Source organism: Mustela nigripes, chromosome 13 (genome assembly GCF_022355385.1).
Source record: "Mustela nigripes isolate SB6536 chromosome 13, MUSNIG.SB6536, whole genome shotgun sequence".
NCBI lineage: Eukaryota > Metazoa > Chordata > Mammalia > Carnivora > Mustelidae > Mustela > Mustela nigripes.
In genome coordinates, this window is record NC_081569.1 from 30,957,463 (window position 1) to 30,976,604 (window position 19,142).

Genomic DNA, 19,142 nt, shown 5'->3' on the forward strand with positions numbered 1-19,142 from the left:
TAGCCGGCCGCGGCGGCGCTCCCCTCCCCCTCCCCCCGGAGCCGCGGACGGGAGCGAGGCGCGCGCCGGGCGCTGCTGCTGGCGTCAGGGAAACCCCGGAGAAGCGGATCCTCCTCCTCCTCGCCGCGGCCGCCCGCTCGCCGCAGCCCCTAGTCCATGCGCGCCCCAGCCGCGGGCTCCGCGCCCCAGGGAGAAATCGACCCCTTTCTCACCTCCCCTGACACCTCGGGCTGCGGAGACTGGGGGCGAGAGGCGCTCGAAGCTCGGGCTTGTCCAGGAGGCCGGAGCGGGATCGCACCTCTCCTCAGCCTGGGCCCAGGGCCTCTATATAGGGCCTCAGAGGAAACCGAATGGCCTCCGGGAGGAAACCTGGGTGCGCAGAGGGTCGGCGCGGGGATTTATGTGCTCGCCAAAAACAATAGCGATCCCGCCCGGCTCTTGCTGGGACCTGGCGCGGCTCCCGTGGGAGGGGGCCCACCGCGCCGCCTCTGACCTCCGGCTTCCAGGCCGGGCCGCCCTCGCCGCGCGCTTCCCCGGGAAGGGCCGGGGCCCGCCCGGACTGCCGGGCCCGCGCGCCCACCGGCGTCGCTCGGCCCCGGTCCAGGGAAGCAGGGCGCAGACAAAGGTGCCCGGCGTCCACCCCTCCAGCCCGAACGGGGGCCGAGCCTGAGCCCGAGGGCGTCCCGGTGCTGATCCTCTAGCTGTAGCAGACCTTTTACCTATGCCTCTGCAGGGCACTTCGCTCTGTCGAATCTGAAGACGACGCGGTTCGCCGGTAAACCGGGAGCGAGAGGAATGTGATTTTGAACCCTTGGTCATCGTGAGGCAGCACCCAGGCTTCCCAGAGTTAGGGGAAAGCAGTTTGTAGTTACACTGCTGATGGGAACACTGCTAATTTTATAAACTGCACCCATGGAAGACTTAAGAAAATCTCTTTGTGTGGTTAATGCTCCAAGAGTCAAGCCTGCCTTGTTCACATGAGTTGGATTTTTGTTCACTGCTCTGCATAGTCAATAACCAAAATGTGTTGCTTCCCACGAGAAGATGGCTATTTCTCTGATTTCCACATCCCTGCGTGCCTTCTCGTAGTTATTTTCTTCAAATGTTTTCTTTTATTGGGAAGCGCCAAAATAAGCAATATAAGGTTTGCGTTAACATTAGGAGGGAAGAGCTCAGACTCCTCATAAAACCTCTTAGATCATCCAAACGGTGGAATTAGGAACCCTCATCCCAGTTCTTTGAAACAATCGACTCCTAAAAGAACAAACATGCTTATTGTTTTCCACCAGAGAAACCGTTTAAATATCTTTTTGTTTTGGTTAGAGTTGTTAACCAGAAAAAATATTTCCTAAATACCCCTGATTGACCTGTTAAATTAGAAATAGATTACCTCCCAATTACTTCACAAGTATTTGCTTAATTAACCTTTAATAATCACATCATGAATAATGTGATTATTCAGTTTTCTGAGATAATTAATGAGAAAAACCCTTTGGAAACCATAAATTGCCTTGCAAATGTTAATTTTCAGATATCTTTTTTAAGTCTGAAAATTTTTCGTTGGTAAAATTGTAAAATGTATGTGACTTCTAAAATGAAGTTTAAAGAAGAACTATGAGTTGTGGCTAATAAAATATCAGACTGATTTTCATGTTTCATTTTTGTGAACTGTGCCACTAACTTCTCAGCCCATCATGTACACTGGAGTTAAGTCAAAAAGTTTAAAGCACTTTCTGTAAAATAGGGTGACTAAATCATGTACTTCTGACTTGTGACTAAACCGCAATTTTAATTAAGCTCACTTTAATAAACCACTAATAGATGGAAGCCCAAATGAAAAGTTATAGATCCTATATCAGTTCAAGAAAAGTAACCCCAGGCACACACTTGAATTCAGATTCCTCCTCTTATTGCAATGTAACTGACATTGTAGATAGTCCCTCTAAAAAATCAACATTTGTATTCGTTAACCTCTCTTCTCTCTAATAAGGCATCTCTGAGAGTTTTCCTTAGGACTCTTATTTATCATTTTCATCCTCCCAACAAGATTTTCAACTAATACTTCAATTCACATTTATACTGCTAATCAACATATTTTATATAGTCTAAACTATTAATCTACAGAGATATATTAAGCCGTTTGTGAAATTAACACTTTTTTCATCTAAGTTAGAGCATGAGGCCCATGTTCAAGGAATAGAGCACAAAGAAAGTTTTAGAGCAAAGAAAACAGACTGGCCTTTGTATGTTGGTATAAGTAAGTTATCAAAGTGCAGGCCAAAAATAACTAGACCAAATATTCTTGTGAAATTTATTCTAAGCATACTTTGATATAAAAATTAAATGAAAAATTAATAAAGCCAATGAATATAAAACTTGGTAAGAATCTTATTCTCTGTAGTAAAAGGATTATTTTCCAACTTTAGAGAGGCAATATATTTCAGTGTTTAATTGCTGGCAGTAATTAGATTCTGCAGCTGATTCCCTGGCCAAATACCAGTATCCAAGGTAGCGAAGAAGAAAGCTAGCCCTCTGACTAGTAGGTCCGAATATAGAACACTTCCTAGACACAGAAAATTTTAACTAGGAGTTAGCCATGTGGTAGGCACAAGATTTTCTCCTACCCAAGTGTTGACATTTTTACACTCACCCTTTACATTTCCCTAGGTAAGAACTTTTATTTCTCCCTTTCTCCTCCCAAAGCCACCTGTTCTAGAGAGCCGTCTCTGAATTAAGCCTAATTAAGAAGGCTATGTGCTCCTTAAGGACAAAGCCTACACAATATTAATTTTGCTCATTACATGTTGCTTAATTAATCATATATCTGTAGTTCCACAACAACCTCTTAATGCACCAAATATTATTGAAGATTTTTTTTTTCCAGATATTGTGCTGGGTGCTGAGATAAAATTATTCATTCGTTCTTTTAATATTTATAAAACACCATGTCTCATGCTCTGCCCTGTGTTCAAGGAACGCAATGGTGAGCCAGATAGACAAGGTTCCCAGTCTAGCAGGAAAGAGTTGTAACAAAGAAGCGTGAAGAATGTTATGGTAAGGAAAGATAAGGAGTGTGGGAAACAGTAAGAGCATCTAACCTGACTAAATTGTTTGTGGGGGCAGAGGGAGGGTGGGGTTGGGGAATTAGAGAAGAAACATCAGTCTCTAAACTGATCCAAAGATGAGTTAGCTATCCTGCAGTGAGAACTGACATCGGATTTGCATTTTAGAAGAATCACGCAGGCTGCTTCATGAAGTGTAGATTGGAAGGAGACAAGACCTACGAAACCAGTTCCGGTTTTGTTCAGAGTAGTCTGGGGAGGAGATGGTGGGGGCCTGGAGTAAAGCAGAGGGAGTTAAGAGGAGTGAGCAGATAAGAGAGAGATTTAGGAGATAGATAGAAGCGACAGAGGTGTGTGTGGGAGACCGGAGGCGAGGGTGACTCAGATTTCAGATTAGGCATCGGAATGAAGGTGGTGACATTCACTGAGAGGGGAATTAGGAAGAGGAGCAGATGCAAGGAAATGTGAGTTTAACTTTGGACAAGTTTAATTTAAAGTGCCTAAGGGACATTTAAGTAGAAGTGTCAGTAAACTGTTATTTGGGTCTGGGGTTTAGCAGGGAGAACTGGACAGGAGGTGAGTCATCAGCATATCCTATCTATGCCTAAATATAAGACGCCTTTGAGTACAGAGCGTGCCCCATTTTCCCAATTAAAATCCACCTGCAATAAAACTTTGTAGCCAGCTTAAATTTATGAACTTTAAGAGATGTAGATGAAATAATCAGAGATCTACTGATAATATTTAATGCATTAACTTAATTACACTTATATACTTTAAACTATTAATGAAATATAATTTTTAAAAATGATTTTCTAGAAACTCTTCACAGGCTTTTTATCATCACCAGAGTCACATTTTGAGTCTCTGACACGGTTTCCCAAGACAGATTATCTTTACTTCCACCTCAATTTTTGACTTGATATGTGACATTGTCACTGAGAATTTTATTCCAGGTTACAGTATCTAATGACACTACATCATCTATCCTATACCCATATTCATCTATATATTTTTTTTTCTATGATGACTCTTAACGGCTTGTTTTCGAGCACATCCAACACTTGAAAATTTGAAGGTAGATATCTCCTTGGAACTTATTTCTAAATCTGTGTAAAATTTCTTTGTTTCTTACCAATTCTGTCAGGTGGCTTCTATATGAACACAAAATGGATTTATTTCATGCTGCTGCATGTTCCCCCAAAGAGCATTCTGATGTTCAAAATAATTGAGAGAACATCCAGTAATACGAAGGACTTTTTTTAAAAGGTCAGAGTATAAGATGACTCTGTCTCTTCTAATTATAGTGGGGAGAGGGCTGGGATTATACCCCAATATATACAGTAACACCAAGAAGTGGTTGAGATTGCCCCGGGAAAGTTTCAGACCAGAGAGGAAGATTTAGGACTAGGATTAAACCCGGGAACACCAAAACATTTAAGGTACAGAAAAGAAAAAGAACTTGCAAAGAAACAGACGTATAAAAAGAAAAGCAGAAGCATGTAGTGTCACAGAACCCAAGGGAAGAAAGTGCTTCAGGAATGCAGGAGTGGTCCGTAGTGATGGAGAGGTCAAGTAAGGTAAGACCTGAAAAACATCTGTTACATTTCCTGCTAAGGTGGTCATGGACAACCTTAACAAGAGCAGTTGCAGCAGGGAGTAAGGCCACCTGATTGCTATGGCTTGTCACTGAGTATGAACAACTTCCCCAAGGTGTTTACTTATAATAGGAAGAAAGAGTTGGGAAGTCTAGAATGGATTTTGTTAAGAGTGGAGTGAAGTTAACTGCTGATCCAAGGAGCCAATAGAGAGGGAAGTGTTGAAGATTCAAGAGAGCAAGGGGATAATTGATAGCTTTGAAACACTGTAGTAGATAATTTGGCAGCTGTCATTCAGCAAGGCCCATGATTATCTGACCTCAGTAGTCTCAAGCAACCAGCAATATGCAAAAAGGACTTCACAGAATAGAGTTACACCCTGGCCCTGTGGTTTTCAGGCAGCTTTCCGCTATATTTGAGCATGTGTCGTTCTTGTACACCTTAATGAAGACTGGAAATAAGAAGCCACATCCTGACAATGGCTATCCAGTTCTCTCTTCTCAAAGGACACATGGCTGGGTCCCACCAGAAGCAGTCACCAAACGAAGCAGTCCAGCTTTCCAGCAAGAATGACAGGATCTTTCTTTTTGGTTGCCAGCAACAGAAACCCAACACAAAATACTGTCTGAAGCAGAAAGAAATTTTATGGAAAGGACCCTGGAATCTCAGGACGAGGGTGCAGTCAGACCTCAGGAATGGAACTAGAAACTGGAATGCTTTATAGAACCCAGAAAATCATCTTTTGGAGAGTCTCGTGTCTGTGCCCATCTTTCTGAATCTGCCTCCATTTCACATCTGTTGCACAATGGCTCTGTGTCCTAGTCCACATGGCAGAAAGTGGCCACTGCCAGAAACTTCCCAGGTACCCTGTTACAGTCTGCTTCTGACTGTCAGTCTTAGTTATGAACTTCCCAGTGAAAGGACCGAGAGTCAGTCTTGGGTTAGCCCACTCTAACCCATTCAGGCAGTAATGTGGCAGCTCCCACTGTAATTAAGTAAGTAAAAGAGGAATGTGTAATTCACGGGAAAAGAGGCATCAACTGCAGCTGGATTCCATTTATCACTATATCCCAATTGCCCCACCTGGTACCTGGTATTTAATAAATATCTGATCTAATGTATTTGATGTTGATGTGAAGATTTTTCAAATTACAGAAGGAAGTTTACATATAGGTCAAGGTATTTGCTTGGGGGAGAAGAGCCAGAAAAGAAGAAAGGAAAGATACAACTGTGCAGATATGTTCATAGGCAAGAGGATACCAAATTCATTCTTGAGGGTCCTGATCTTCTCCACGAAGTAGGAGCAAGACGTTCTCCTGTATGAAGAGAAGGGCTCTGGTAAGGAGAGCAGCATATATGTGGAAGAGCCAGAGAGGGTTAAGAGAGGGAAGTGGACATGGGTCCAGCTGAAATTCTTAATGACACACTTGTGATTTTTGTTGATCTAGTATTTCTAAGGCAATACATAGTTAAGAGGAGAGAATGTGGATGGTTGGACTGACCCAGAGGTGGAAATTTCTAAGAGGGGGTGAAGAAGTAAAAGACAAGGGATGGAGGCACTCATGCCGAGAAGTGAATTATTAAACTGGTAAACCATGTGCTCTAGTCTAGCTAGGGAAGGAAATAAATCCAGAATGGTTAGAATGGCTAGGGTAAAATGAGAGTATTGACATACTGGAACATGTTTGGTGCATTATCTTTTGGTGCATTTGAGGTTGAGGGTATCTCCTGCTTGGGAGTTTCTCAGGGCTAATAGAAAGGGACCAAAATATGGGTAGCTCTTATATTAGACTTAAGCTAAAGGAATAAATGAGCTTCTTGAAGTTTTTATGTTATCAAATTCAGCTCCCTAGTGTTGGAGAGCAGACTGGCTGTGTGTGATGGTGGTAAGGTGGGTAGGAGGGTTGTAGCTTGGAATAGGAACCGTAGGATGATGGAGAAGGAGGAGGGCAGGATCAGTGTAGCTAAGAGATGGGTCATCCACAAAGCCAAGGAAGTCACCCAGGATGGCAGGCATGGAGATGTTGGAATGGAGAGAAAGAATATAAGCCACTTGACACTTAAGATATCTGAGAAATATCTTATAAGTCAATCATTATATGACAACAACAACAAAAAAGACACTGAGTTAGATGCCATGATTCCCAAAATCAGAGTTCTCATTCTCCTTAGGTTGTTCTTTTTTTTTTTTTTCCTGCTCCAAAATGTAAGTGATCTGATGGGAAATGATGGTGGGATTCCAGATGAATATTAACACCACCTACTGGTCACTTGAGATCTGAACAAATGAGGTCCACAGAAGTAGCCTCAGGAGAGAGTCAGATTTAAAAAACAAAACAAAAGAGGAGAGAGAAGAGATGCCTATGCAGAGAAGGGTACATAGAGGCATTTGTTTACCACCTGGTGGGACTTCCAGGGGAATAGGAGGAAATGCTCAGAACAGAGGTTAAGCTCTGAGAGCTTGCATCAACGGGGAGCAAGTGCAGAACATTATAAAAAGAGGCTGAATGACAATGACCACTGGATGAGAGGCTCTGAATCAGTGGTGACACTAAGCCAATGTATCACGGTGAAGACTGTGGCCTGTGAGGAGCCCAGCTCAGCGCGACACAGCTTGTGGTGTTCTAGTAAGTCCGTGGAAGCCTAAGGGAGGAGAAGGGCCAGTCTGTTGGGTTCTAGATTCTGAAGGTTCTAGATTCTGCGCACAAACCCTCCAACCCTCCAGGGGACCGCCACAACCACAGCAGCTAGAGCAACACTTCGGGAACAGTAATGACCCAAGGGCAGGTAAGAGAGAGTTTCCTGAAGAAGTTCAAGGGCTCTCAAGACAGAAAGCTTCCCTGATGCTTAGTGCAGGGATTCCCAAATATAGAATCACCCAGTGAATATGCTGAACACATGAAAGATTCCTAGACTCCACCCCAATCCTCCTGAACTAGAAACTCCCAGGGGTGGCCCCAGGGATACGTGTTTTTGAGAAATCGCTAGATGGCTTTGGAGTTCCTATCTAACTTAAGGTACTTAAGGGTGGTAATGGAGTTGGTTAACAGAAGTAAGCAGTGACTCAAAGTATAATCAGCTTTACAGATTTTCATATTCTTAAACCTAAACTTCTCTAATTACATTAAAATAAACCAAAACATTACCTTGTAACTCACTATATTTAACACTTTGGCTTTTCCTCCTCTCTTTTTCCTTCTTGTCATTATTTGTGTTTGAAATCATACCCTCTTGTCATTGGTGATTTTGAAAACCATCCCTTTCGATGTTGCATTTATCAAATTTCCCAATATTAAAGGAATGCATGTTATGGGACCTGTGGAAAATGCCCAAAAGTAAATAGAAGAGTAAAATTACCTGTATTCTCTCTTCCCACACCATTCTTAATGTTTGGCTGTATCTCCTTCCATTTTTATTCCTCTCCACCAAGCTTTTTTCTGTATTTGCAGTTTTATAAAAGAAAAAAAATTTGTCATTTTCTCTATATATAGTTTCTTATACTAGTTTTTAACTTTGTAACTTTGTAAGAAACTGCTTGTAAGAAAATTTACAATCATAGTATATGTGTAAATATATATTCTACTTTCTTAAACTTATTACCTGCTTTCTTGAACTTATCATAAATACTTCCTTATGTTATAAATTATTATTCTTAAAAATATACGCACTACTTGCAATATTAGGTTGAGTAGATAAATCATAATTGCCTAAATCATTTTCTTATTTTTGGATGTTTGATGTTGTTCATTCATACTGCAATTTTTTTAATTTTTTTTTTATTTGACAGAGAGAGATCACAAGTAGGCAGAGAGGCAGGCAGAGAGAGGGAAGCGGACTCTCTACTCAGTAGAGAGCCCCATGTGGGGCTCAACCCCAGGATCCTGGGGTCATAACCTGAGCCAAAGGCAGAGGCTTTAACCCACTGAGCCACCCAAGTGCCCCCATCTGCAAATATTTATCAGTTTTCTACTATGTGCTGGACAGGGCTCTCAGGTCTAGAAATACAGTCATGAAGAAAGTAGGCAAATTCTCTCAGGACTTACATTCTAGTGAAAGGGAGACTAACAGTAAATAAATATCAGGTGATAATAAATGCTCCCTCTCCCCCGGCCCAAAAAAAAAGGCAGGGAAGGGATAAAGTATGATGGGGCTGCTATTTTATATAGTGTGGTTAACACAAATAATACTGCAATGAGTACATTGATTCATAATCTTTTAAGTTTTTCAAATTGTTTTGCCAAGATACTTCACTGGAGAAAGAACTACGAAATCAAGGAGTATGAATATATTCACTGATACATATTGTTAATGACATTCCAAAGAGTTGGACCAATTTGCATTCCCACCTTTGAGATAGGATCACTGGGTATTTATACTATTTTTAAGATTTTTTTACTTAAATTTAGACATATAATGTATTATCAGTTTCAGGGTTTTTGTTATTAGTTTCAGGGGTATTTACATTATTTTGTAATCTTGACTGGTTTGAATTTCTTATTGATTTGAATGAGTTTTTAGTAAAGGAAAAGTTAGAGATACCTGGGTGGCTCAGTGAGTTGAGATTCTGACTCTTGGTTTTTCAGCTCACGTCATGATCTCGGGGTTGTGAAATGGAGCCCCACAAGGAGTTCCAACCTCCCAGGAGCCTCTTATCTAGCCTCTCCAGGAAACCCAGGCGGAGTTCCATGCTCAGTGGGGAGTCTGCTTGTCCCTCTGCCCCTCTCCCCTCGAAGATAAATAGATAAATAAAATCTTTTAAAAAAATAAAGAATAAAAGAGGAAAAATTTAACTTTTATCCTATTTGCTACAAATCACTTTTCCAGATTCTTGATTGACTCCTATCTTTGGTGGTATGCCCCTCTCTTTGCATAACTACCAGTTGTCCCAATACTCTTTGCTGAATGAGTTTTTCCTCACACACGGTTTGTGCAGCTACATTTATTATGTATTAACATTTTAAAGTATATCAGAATCTGTGTCAAAGTTATTTATCTGGTTCATTCATTTGTCTACTTTGCATCAATACCACACTATGTAATTACTTAAGTATGAGACACTCTAATACCTGTTGGGGCTAATTCTCCCTCATTATGCTTACCTTTAACATATATTCTTTTTGTTATCCTTAATGATTTATTCTTCTAAATAAATTTTATGCTAATTTCATCAAATTTTCATTCCAGTCTGCTGCCCACCGTTTTTGTATTTTTGATGCTGTTGGGAATGAGATTTCCCTTTTCATCACATTTTTAATATGTTATTGCCATTATACAGGCTAGCTATTGATTTTTGTGTATTTATCTCATTCTACCATTTTATTGAACTTTTTATCAATTCAAATAGCTTTTTAATGGCATCTCTTTGGTTTTAGAGACGTATCATGTATTTTAAGAGATGTATCATTTCTTTTCCCTCATACACGATTTCTAACAGGTTTTACTGCATGTTACATGACAGTTTAGGATTTATTACTGTTGTGTTTTTATTCTGAAATACACCTCTTATCAAAATAAAATGCTCTTTGCTAAAAGGCTTTGGTCTTAAATTTTACTTTCTTTTTTTTTTTTTTTTAAAGATTTTATTTATTTATTTGATAGAGAGAGATCACAAGTAGGCAGAGAGGCAGACAGAGAGAGAGAGGAGGAAGCAGGCTCCCTGCTGAGCAGAGAGCCCAATGTGGGACTCGATCCCAGGACCCTGAGATCATGACCTGAGCCGAAGGCAGCGGCTTAACCCACTGAGCCACCCAGGCGCCCCAAATTTTACTTTCTTTATGTTTATTTGGTTTGTGTTTAATCTACCTTCGTGTTGCTTTTATTTTTCAACTTCATCCTTTTTGTTTTAGCTGTTGTTGGTGGACACCTGTGGGAATGGCTGTCAGCCACCCCTTGGTTCCCACTGCAGCTAGCCTGTTCCTGCGGGGCCATCTCACCTCCTGGCCACAGTTGACTGGGCTTGGTGTGGGCACCGGACTGAGACTGGCCAATCACGCTACCCTAATCACTCCGGCCACCCTCCTTTGGGTCAGGAATGCCGGCTGCAAGCTGAGCCTGGAAGACTTTTCGACTTGGAGAATGCGCGGAGAGAGAGAGCGAGCCTCTTCTTTCTGGTGGTTTAAAGTCTAAACTGTTCAAACCAGAAAGTGTACAAGGTCTTGCTTTCCCATCCGTAGCAAAAACTAGCAACCAACAGGAGGAGGAAGCCACGCCCAGAATCCCAGCTGCAGTGAATGAGACAGTATTTGAACATCACCCAAGTCCTCAGTTTCTAGTGTTCCTGAGACCCAGCCGCCTCTCTGCACCCACAGCTGTTCAGCTATACCTTGGGTTTGGTGAAATGCTTCAGCCTTGATCCCATAAACCCTCCTCTTTAGCTCAGGGGAATTTGCATTGGTTTTCTGTCACTTGCAACCAAAAGATTCCCAGAATATAATATATGTTTCTGTAAACAGCTGAGATTTACTCTTGAGGCAGGAATGCAGGCCAGGTAGCATTCTAAGTTCTAGCGGTGATAAATAATTATTTTTGATGTTACATTGGCTGGATCACTTCGGCAGGGAATTTAGAGAGGGGAAAATACAATACATTGGGTAAGGTTATCTTGGTAGCCACGCCCCTCATCTCTTATCTAGATAATGCAGGCCACCGTTTCTGCCACTGGGTTGAGGTCCTAAGGAGTCCCAGTCACAATGTGACCACTTCTCCAAAACACCTATCTGAGCAATAGAAGATTAGTTTCATGGCCTCTGGAGTGAGGGGGAAAGAGACGAGATTGATAGACTTAGAGCATAACATGCTCCCTTTCTAAAATAGACCCTCCAGTACTATCTTCAGGGCTGTCAGCCTCCACCTTTTGCCAGCTAAAGACAGTGGAGAAGAAAAAGAATCACTTCAGGCACTAGGTTTCCAAAAGGAACACCCTTCCTCTTACCTCCTGGCAGAATCTCCAGGCATGTGACATCAAGGGGCTCTAGCCCTGGATGGAGATTGTATCAGGGACCAGCACATTTCCCTGACAGCTGTGCCACCAAGAACGTCAGGATCTGTACATCTGCTTTCAGGACGTGGAGTTCGCGTTTTGGATGGTTTTTAGTCCCTTACCAGCCGCTTAGAAATCGAATTACTCTGCTGACTGCCAGAGTAACTAGCTCACTGACTGAGCCACTAAATCAGACTAATTGAGGTAACAAATATGCCTGAACACTGCTTCCTTGAGAAAATGCAACCCTCAGAAAACATGACATTTACTTCTGACGTGGCTGATGTAATTGACAACGAGGCATTTCTGAGACTGCTTTTGATTTGTATTGATTAAAAGAAATACGGAATAAATTTTAAGGGTCCAAATGTACTCTGCCCTGATTCAAACACAGACACACCAAAAAGAAGTTTGTAAATAGAACGCAAATCTAGTACCAGTCAGTAACAATTGAGAGCTCTTATAGCCTGACAGCAGCTTTCAGACCCACATGCAATGATTCCAGGGGTTTGGTGCAGTTCATAATGGGCCGAGTGTCAGTGTCACAAATGCCTTCCAGAAATTATTACAGTTGTTTGGCTACTGTATTGGCAGTCAGCAGGACAACTAGGTATAATGTTACCAATAGCGTACACTCCTTCCTTACTCTCCTAGCTCGATCTGTTGATTTGAAGACAAAAAATGAGGTGAGGACGAATAACTTTTATGATTTCTGTCAACTTGACAGTTACCTTAAAGACATTACATTTGGGCGCCTGGGTGGCTCAGTGGGTTAAGTCTCTGCCTTCAGCTCAGGTCATGGTCTCAGGGTCCTGAGATCACCCTGCATCGGACTTTCAGCTCAACAGCGAGTCTGCTTCCCCTTCTCTCTCTGTCTGCCTCTCTGCCTACTTGTGATCTCTCTCTCTCTCTGTCAAATAAATAAAATCTTTAAAAAAAACCACAGTTTATTTAACTCTTTTAATCCCAATGAAACAAACATTAAGGCAAGAAGTTAGAAAATTCCTTTCATATTTGGATTGTAAAGATAATGGCAAGAAGAAACTTTTGTAATAAAATGCAATGGGATATAATGCAGAAGGAATCCACCAGAAGTGTGTAACAGCACTGAGAGGGAAGACGTGTTCCTAAAGATTGCCATGCACCATGCCACGCTGTTATGTTAAACAGGCTGATATTTTAATCAATGTTTAGGACCCCAAAAATAAGCTCAAAGATATTGAGATTTTACTTTAAATGAATTATTCATAGACCCAGTAGCAACTTAAAAATAACATTATCGCATGATCCTTTTTTTTTGCCAACACAAAAATTCTAAATAAAGAGAAAGAAAGGGTAACCATGGCAAATAGGGTACTTCAGCTGTAACTTGAAAGAATTGGACATTTTTTTGTTCCTAGCTTTACTACTCAGTAGTTTAGTTCCTCATAGAGTATCCAAAATCCCTCTGTCTACATGTGCCAGTTCCCAGGGATACTTCAACTATGAACAATAGTGTGGGTCTAATCAATATAGAAAGGCATCAGGGTGCCTGGGTGGCTCAGTTGGTTAAGTGTCTGCCTCCGGCTCAGGTCATGATACCAGGGTCCTGTTGCTGATTCCCTCAGCCTTTGGACTGGCCGAGTGGCCACAAGCCAGCTCAGTTAGCATGCTCAACCCCAGTATGCAGTGAACATGGTTCTACATAAGTTTGCCATAAGCATCTTTGCCACAAGCATTTTTGTCACATTTTTGCTGCATGAATAATCGGCTACAAGGCATTGTACCATAAGAGATAAAATCATAAAAAAATAAAAGAGGGGTACCTGGGTTGCTCAGTGGTTTAAAACCTCTGCCTTTGGCACAGGTCATGATCCTGGGGTCCTGGGATTGAGCCCCACGTCGGGCTCTCTGCTCAGCAGGGAGCCTGCTTCCTCCTCTCTTTGCCTGCCTCTCTGCCTCTTTGTGATGTCTTTCTGTCAAATAAATAAAATCTTTTTTTAAAAAAGGACATTCATTCAAAGGGATATAATGAATCATAAAAATGAGCAAATTTAAAGACTTGATTGTTGAAATACCAAATATTTGAATATATTTAAAATGTGTAGTTTAGAGTCATGGCAATAGTGCACAGATAGCCGATTTTCTTTTATGGGTGGTACCTAATCACATATCTTCAAAGTCTTTCATTCTTAGTACTATACACTTTTTCTTTCTTTCTTTTTTTTTTTTTTTGCTCGTTCAACGTTGCACTTTTTCCTTTTTCACTAAAATTTCATCCTTCTAGAATGCATATTTGTAACTGAGCCTTGCATTGTGTTGTGAAAGCCTTTTACGTTGTTGTTTGTTCTTGGCATATTGTCACAAGTCTGCTGACAGACGTTCCCGAGTTCTATGGGAAATGTGGGTTCAAAACTCCGCACTGTCCTTCAGACCGTTATGAGGACTCAGATGTTTGTACTATAAAAACGGGAGTCCTATGTCAATGAAGACATGAAACCAACTGTCAACCAGTTGATGAAACCAACAAACTGTCAAACCAAACTGTTAACCAGTTATTTTTTTTTTAATTTTTTACGGCAGAATTGCCTTATGGCCAATTAGTTATGCAGTGAAAATGTTTGCAGAGAAAACGCTTGTGGCAAAAACACCAGACATGGTAAAAATAAGACCAGCTTCTACAAGATCCATGATATTAAAAAATACTGGGTTCACTAACAGTGGCATTTCTCAGTCTAGATAGACAAGGTCTCTGGGCTTTGTTGAGTCAGTGTAGCTTTGTTGAGTGTAATAACTGTATCACTCTGGTGTGGGTGTCAGTAAGGGAGTAGACTGTGCATGTCTGGGGCAGGACATATGTGGGGAACCCATGGACCTTCCCCTCAATTTCACTGCAAACTGCTCAAAAACTGCTCTAAAAAAGAAAATCTATTTTTTTTTTAAAGGAACAAAGCTCTTAAAAAAGCATGGTGTGAACACAGTCACAACTTGCCTTTCTTGGGTTTCTTGTCCTGTTCTCACTCTCTTCTATTTTCCCTCTAGCCATCATAAAGTTTATTCTAAATACATGTCCTTCTGAAATCCCACCGCGAAGCCCATTGTCGGCAGGGAAATGTCTGAACATGACCTGTAGGGTTTGTCTTATTTCTAGCCTGTGTCTACTTCTCCAGGCTCATCTGTCACAGCCACACAAAACCCTGCCACCATATTACATGGCTTCTAGCTCCTTGGATACTCCAGGCTTTCACGTGCCTCCATGCCTTTGCTCAAGCTATGCTCTCTGATTAGAATATGCCTGGTAAATTCCAATTCCTCTTTTATGTTTCAACTCTTCTGAGAAGTTTCTCTTGCCTGGAACCCCATGCCCACACAATCCCGCCCTCATATAGCCAACTGTTTCCTCCTTTTTGGTTACCTTACACCTTGAACACACTTGTGTGATTGCACTTATTGCTGTATTATGATTTGCAGGTCTGAGCCCCAACAAGGGCAGGGACCATGCCTTATTTGTCTTGGTAACTTGGAGGGCTGGCACTGTAGGCACTAGGGTAACGTTTGTTGGAGAGATGGACACACCAACAGATGGTTGAATGGATGAATGAATTCAGGTTAATGCAGTCTTGCTCACCAAATTTCAAAAGTCTGGTACAAAAGTTTTATGAATAAAAAGCTATAATTTTACATAATGTACACTTATTTGGTACTTGGCATGTCACAATTGATCCTTTTATATTAATTTCCTGTTTCTCCCAGGAGATTGTAAATTGCCGACACACATCCCAGTGAGGCGTGCTATATGTAACGTGAGACTTGAGTCTTTCAGACTTTGTGTTGTGAGTGTCTGATCTCTAAGACAAGTCCAGTCACTTACTGTCCCAGGGGTTCTCTTGGGAGAAACATTATTTACTGGTGGTCAGTTAGAACTGTGTGGAATTTAATATTTGTTGCAAAAGCCGAAGGGCTGCCCTCCTTCTAATCTCTGAAGGCATTCGTATACCCAAGAGCCCTCCCTTATCTTTATTTCTGAACCCAGAGTTTAATTGCGTAAAGGAAATAGGGGTAAAATCAAACGAGTAAATTTCTTCTCTAATTGCAAGCATCATGTCTGGGTTGAATAACAGTTTAATTAGGGATTTAGATTTTTTTTTTTAAGTGATTGCAGAAAAAAAGGGGAAAAAAGGTGGGGGGAGTTGCTACACCAAAGGGAAATATCAGAACAAAATAGGATCTCGGATTGAGCAAGACTTATCTTTCTACTTCCTCCTCTTCCTCCTGCCACAGGATGCTAGAACTAGGGTGATTACGATGGTCTTGTCTACTGCTATTCTCATTGAAATCAGAGGCTGCAAATTATGGAAATCAATTGGCCAGCGAAACAGAACTTTGTGCCACTAAGTAAAGCTCCATGTGACACTCCTGTAAGAAAGCTTCTTAGCCCTGATCAGCTCAGCCCTTTCCATGTTGTGTTTGGGGAAACAGTGGACTCTTCCAAGATTGCAGCATTCCTGCTTTCAGGAGGCATTTTTACTGCATAACTAGAAGTGTCTTTTTGAGTTTGGACTTCCTAACCTTGAGAAGGAGTTGACGTGCTTCTTCACTGAGTGTGAAATGAGCAGATGGTGTTGTTTCACTCCAATTTGTTTTGCATGGACTGAGGAGGAGGCTGTGGGGGAGGGGATAAATGTGTTCTGTCCTTGATGGCTGAACACAACTCATTGGCACAAACAACCCACTTCCCTAGCATTGGATCGTCTACTTAACAGGGACTGGCTCTTCACTTACTGCACTCCAGTCTGGAAGCTATTATCACCAGGTTGTTCTCTTTATCCAGAAGAGATTATATTCTCATTACAGCAGAAAGACCCCCAAACAAAACCCCAAAACAAAACAAAACAAAACAAAAGCCACAGCATATTCGGTCTGCCTAAACTAATACTTGAAGGAGCCTACTATAGACCCTTTGAGGTAAGGAAAGTCCCACATTTTAAAATACCAGTTGCCCCCTCCAGGCACGTTTATCTCATTTTCATTCATTTCTGCATTCAGCTCACCAATAACCAAAGATGTCCCCCAGTGAACTGAGATAAGGAGCCTGATGACTGTCATGGAAAAGTTGCTAACTCCCCAGGGACCCTCCGCCAGCTCTCTATCTGGACTGCTGGGGGAACGTGGGCCAGAATAGTGGTGGTGAGACCCTTGTCCTGGGGAACATTTGGAAACACCTGTGTTTCTAGGTGGAACCCTAGTCCAACCTCATCCAAGGAAAAGGGCTCTTGGGCTAAGAGGGCTGTCTGCTCTGCCTGCTGTCAGCATGCATGTGCTCTGGTCCCCCACATATGATTTTGGTGCAGCTACAGCAACTTCTTTGTGCTCCCAGCCCCCTCCTTTTCATCCCCTGGCACAAAAACCCCAGTGAGTAATATACACTTTGCTGAAGATTTCATTAGGGAGAGAGAAGGAATCTATAAGCCCCAGAAGTGCCCCCAACCAGTCATCATTTCTCATGTTATCTGAGCATTGTGTTTCTCTCTTTACCAGTTTTCTTCCACCCTTCATCCCATGCCCCCCTAAATTCAGCTCTGCCCCCAAGTGGCACAGTCCCCCTCAGTAAAAGCTTGGCAGTTAGTGGGCCTATCGCACTCTTTTTTTTTTTTTTTTTAAGATTTTATTTATTTATTTGTCAGAGATCACACATAGGCAGAGAGGCAGGCAGAGAGAGAGGAGGGGGAAGCAGGCTCCCCGCTGAGCAGAGAGCCCGATGCGGGGCTCGATCCCAGGACCCTGGGATGGCAGAGGTTTTAACCCAGTGAGCCACCCAGGTGTCCCCCCTCACCCCTTTTTGAAGGCAAGTTAGTAACCACCAGTTAGTATGGAAGCCCACTCTCTGGGATTCTTATTCCCACCCCAAGAGTCACCGAACAGCATCTAATTTTGTCCCTGATAGGTAATCTTGTCAGTACGATCTTCTTCCTCAGGGCTGGCCCAATCTTCAGAATTCACCGAGGCCTCTTCCTACTTCGCCCATTTAGCCTGATACTCCATACTCTTGTCTCCTGTTTCATCAACCTCCTGTTTTCTCAGCCCCTCAGCAAACGAGCCAGACTCACCTTAGCCCTTCCTAGATTTGGTGACCTGTTTTGGATGCACTTCTTGAAGCCAGGCCCTGCCCATCTCCCTAGGACGGGACCCATGCTCCCGTCCTCCTTAGGGGAGACCCCGCTGCTTCCATCCTGCCTGGACTGCTCTCCAAGCGTGGTGGGTCCCATGTCATCAAATCACTGTCCTTAAATGGGGTCCTCACACAATGCATAAGGAATTCTCAAACGTGTCCATACATCACCAATGCTTTTAGCGCCATCGTGGCCTTGGAGATTGACCATAAGAGGGAGATGGCCAATCACACGCAGCTCAGCTCTGGAGTTCTTCCTGGTCTGCGCTCTGTCTGCTCCTTGGCGAGTTTAACACTTGCCGGTTTGACAGCGGTCCATTTGGACCTGGTTCTGCCTTTGGAATACTGACCCTCAGAATTAGGGCCTAGCTTCTGCAACTTGCTGTCAAGTTTGCCACTATTTCAGGGGTCTCTTGGCTTTGGTGGCCTTGCTTTTCCTCAACTCATCTCTCCGCCCTCCCTCCCCCCCCACCCCCCCGCCGGCTAAGGTGGCACAGAACAAATTCACAGTTTCCAGGGAAAGAATGATAAGAACTGGCAAAGTTCGTATAAAAGTTCTTATAATAGGCTTACCAGGTGTCCGGTATTAAACCAGACAATCTGACATTTTACCTTCCTGTCTCATTAAAACAACAACAAAAAATTTTTTTAAGGAAGCACATATTTCTGAGTAGTTATAAAGCTAAAGAACTATATCTAATATATATTTATTGAAATAGGCAGATAAATTACTTAAGTCAATTTTTATATCACTCCCTGAGTCCCACCCCAAAAGCAGCTTTGGTACTTTTATAGGAAAAACCTAGAAACCTAAATTATTGTTGAATGTGAAGCCTCCTCCCCTTTTATTTTATTTTATTTTTTTAAACTTTATTTATTTATTTGAGAGAGAGAGTGTGTGTGTGAGAGTGGAGAGGTCAGAGGAAGAGCAGACTCCCTGAGGAGCAGGGAGCCTGATGTGGGACTCGATCCCGGGACTTGAGGATCAGGACCTGAGGCGAAGGCAGTTGCTTAACCAACTGAGCCACCCAGGCACCCCCCCCTCCCCTTTTAATTTAAAAATCTGCAGTAACTGCTGTGTTGCTTTGCAAAACAATATATGTATGTTAAGGAGCCATATCAATGGCAGAGCTATGTATTCAACCATTTAGAACTATTTTCAAATGTTTGGTTTTCAACAGAATGCAAACTGTGGTCTTCCTAAAATTTGTCTCCTAATCTTGGGCTTCAAAGGACATTCAATCATGATTATCATCTCTTTTCACTTAATAAGGTCATTTTAAAATGCTATTTGATATCTAAGAGAGCCTCGTGAATTCTTTTAGCAATTTCCTCTGTTTTGACCTAAAAATTTT